This window comes from Oenanthe melanoleuca, chromosome 9 (assembly GCF_029582105.1).
Source record: "Oenanthe melanoleuca isolate GR-GAL-2019-014 chromosome 9, OMel1.0, whole genome shotgun sequence".
NCBI lineage: Eukaryota > Metazoa > Chordata > Aves > Passeriformes > Muscicapidae > Oenanthe > Oenanthe melanoleuca.
The window spans coordinates 1,351,267-1,354,678 of NC_079343.1; positions in this window are offsets into that span (position 1 = coordinate 1,351,267).

The following is a 3,412-nucleotide window of genomic DNA, read 5'->3' on the forward strand; positions in this document are numbered from 1 at the left end:
GCTGTGAAGTGTGTGTTTGTTTGGAATGGGAGGCACATGCCCTCCACACAGCTGTTGCTGGTGGGAGGCAGCAGCAGGGGGGTCCAGCCCGGTGGGAGGGAGGAGCTGGGCAGTGGGAGGATGCTGCAGTGGGGAGGAGAGAGCTGTGTGGGGATGTGGCTGACCCACTGGGAGCTGCCCGTGCCTGCAGGCTCTGGAGGGCCCTTCCCCTCTCCCTGCACGTCCTGGGACACCAAGGGCAGCCTGTGGGGGGAACTTGCCCAGCTGAGGACTGTGAAGCAGCCAGATAGCTGTGCTGCTTGGGTGGCTGGTGGGCACTGGATCTTTGTGCTCAGCCTTGCTTCTCCAGCTGCTGGATTTCTACACAGAAATGTGTCCAGTGTGACCTAAGCCTGCACTTGCCTTCTGGCTGGCTCTGCAGAGCTGGCCTTTGGGGTTTTTCCTTTCCTCACTACACACACTAATGGGGGTCCCTTAGTGCCCTCCCAGGCTTTCTCTCCCTGTTTCCTCCTGGTAGAGAAGTGTCAGAATATTTTTCCTGAACTTGACTGTTCCTCTTTCCACAATTAGTCTCTGGTCAATCAGGGAGGAAGTTATGTTTTGTTTGTTACAGACATTTTTGCTGCATTTTGCACTTAACTCTTCAGTATACAGGTGCTGTTTCCATCACTGGGGTTCTGAAGGGAGCTGCACCTTTCAGTCTCTCTGCCAAAACCTCTTCTCCCAGGCTGGCCCAGCCAGCTGTGGCTGACTGCCCTCTTCTTCCATCAGCTCTGGGCTGAGGAGGCAACCCTGCACCACTCTGCACCACTCTGTGGGAATCCTGAACCTTTCAGATATGCCTTCTGAAGGCTGAAATGCTGGTATTAAGAATGTGATTGATGCATTCCAGTAAATTCAGTTATCACTGAGTCAGCCAGCTGAGACTTGTCCACTACAAAGAAAACCAGCTTGTGTTGTGAAACCTTGCATTTTCAAAATTTCCCTCATGGTTCAGTTTTTCGTTTTCTGAGGTTGTATTTGTTGCCCCTTGCTCTTAGGAGAGCTTAAGTCAGTTCTACTTCCTAATCTTGCTCACACTCTGGCAGAAGGCTGTTTTATTTGACTGAGCAGTGGAATGTATAAAAGCTTGGCAATAAAACCTGCTTTAGGAAGACTGGCAGAGATGCAGTTGAAACCCTAAAATATGGGTCACTGTGATAATGACTGGCATCTAGTACAATTTACTTTCTAACACTTGCATATTGCAGCATGGCTCAGGCAGTTGTTTAGCTCTGCCAGACAGTGCACAGTAAATCAAAGTTGGTCTAACTCTGGGACAATCCACTTCCAAACTCTGGGTTTGTTTTTTTAAAAAAACAAAACTGCTGGAAACCTATTAACTTGGAAGTCGAGGGGAGGTATCTCAGTGTCTCCTCTAAAACAGAAATGATTTTTTTTAAAATTTGTTTTATTTGCTCTCTGCAGTTGCATTTACAGTCCAGTCCTTGATGTGCAGCCCTTGGGGATCTCTTGGGACAAGGAGTGTTCAGACCATGATGGACCATGTAGTGCTCCAGAAAGGAGCCCAACAGGAGCAGCTCTCTGGTATATCATGATGCCAAGCTAATGAAAGCCTGTTCTGTCTTCTATACATGCTCATGTATGTGCCTTAGGATGTGCAAGTTGTTCCCAAAGCATTTTACTGCTCTTGTTATGAATTCCACACAGAATGTTGCAAGAACAAGTATTATGGATGCTGTCACAGCTTCCCAGAGAAAAAATGGCATGTTTGGATAGTTATGTGATCAACAAAAATAGCCTCCCAGGTAAATGCCTGTTTCTTGCTCTTTTGGCAAGTACAGTTCCTGATGTCCCAGTGAAATCATTGGGGTGCTGCAGCTCTGTCACAGGGAATGTTTTCTGGATTAAATGAACAAAAAGCAGAGTGTGAGGGAACAGAGTTTTTAACACATATAGGTTGACCTTTAGTGACTATTTCCAGCTGAAAGAAAAGAAGTCATAGCATAAAAAGGGGTGGAAGCAGCTAAACTTCCTGATGTTAAGCTAAAGCATTTGCTTTAACATTTTAGTAATTAAATTATTATTTCTTGTTTCAAAACAATTTTTAACCAAAAAATTTAAATTAAATTGGTGAAGCTAAATTAAAATGGTGAAGCAACATGTGAATAAATGAAACACTGTTCATTTTGTGTTAGAAGAAACACTTATGTTGACCAAAATGTCTACAAAACAGTGTCCAGCCTTACTTGCCAGCAGAGCCCTATGAGACTGGGAAGGGAACTGGAACTTGAAGCAACATTTGGACCATCCAACTTGTCCTATTTAATTTAGGAGTCTTTGTTTCTGGAGAGTAAGGGCCTCTCTAGAAGATGCCTTTGACTGCTCAGTTGAGGAGTTCCTGCATATCTGAGTCTCTTAAGTCAGACAATGCCAGCACCCTTGTGTGTCAGATACTTTTAATGAGTGGCATTTTTTAACACAAGACTGAGTTCAGGACAGGGTGAGCAACTGGCTGTTGCTTTACCTGGCTGCTGTGTGCACAACCCCTTGTTGTGTTTCTCTGCTTCCTCAGGAGCACAGCTGGCTCTGACTTGCTGGCTCTGACTCTGCAGGTGAGGAGGTGAGTGCTGAGCAGAAATGGGCATCCCTGGGTGGCTGCTGCCTTCTGTCTCTATTGAATGAAAGGAAAATCTCTTGATTTAGGTTGGGGTTACCACCACAGCAGTTTCAGCTGATGACTGTGATCTCCCCATCCTCTCCTTTTGTACATTGTTCCCTTTTCCATGGGGTGCTCACAGCTCACACATGGGTCTCACATGGCAGAGCTCTGCCCACAGGCCCCAGTTCAGGGGAAGATCCAGAGCAGACCCAAGTGGTGCAGCACATCCCAGAGCCTCAGCCCTGCCCTGAGCCTGTCTGTCCCTGGCTGGCACTGATGTCCTGCTGGAGGCAGCAGGGGGATGCTGCAGAGGGGACACAAACCTCCAGGGCAGCCTTGGCACCAAGACTGATTGTACAGGCTCGGGCACCTCTGATCACATCAGAGGAGGGGCTGGAGCTGAGCTGGGCAGGAAGAGCACAGGGGCTGCTCATCATTACCAATCAACTCCTTCTCTCTTATTAAAATCTTTGAAGCAGTGGGTGAGCTGAAGAATCAAGAATCAGCTGTTTCCTCAAGTTTGCCGAGAAAATTTGCTCTGGGAATATTATTATTCGTGCTGGATATGGAAGGTGTTTGTGCCAGCTCTAATTAACTGTTCTCACTAGCACAAAGATGTTCTCCAGTGAAAGCCAGTGTGTTATTCTATTGATTTGGATTAATTAATGTGAAAAGGCCAAGTATGTAATTTCGTACTTGAACTTTTAGATCTATATTTGAATTGAAATCACATTATGCAATGATTGAATA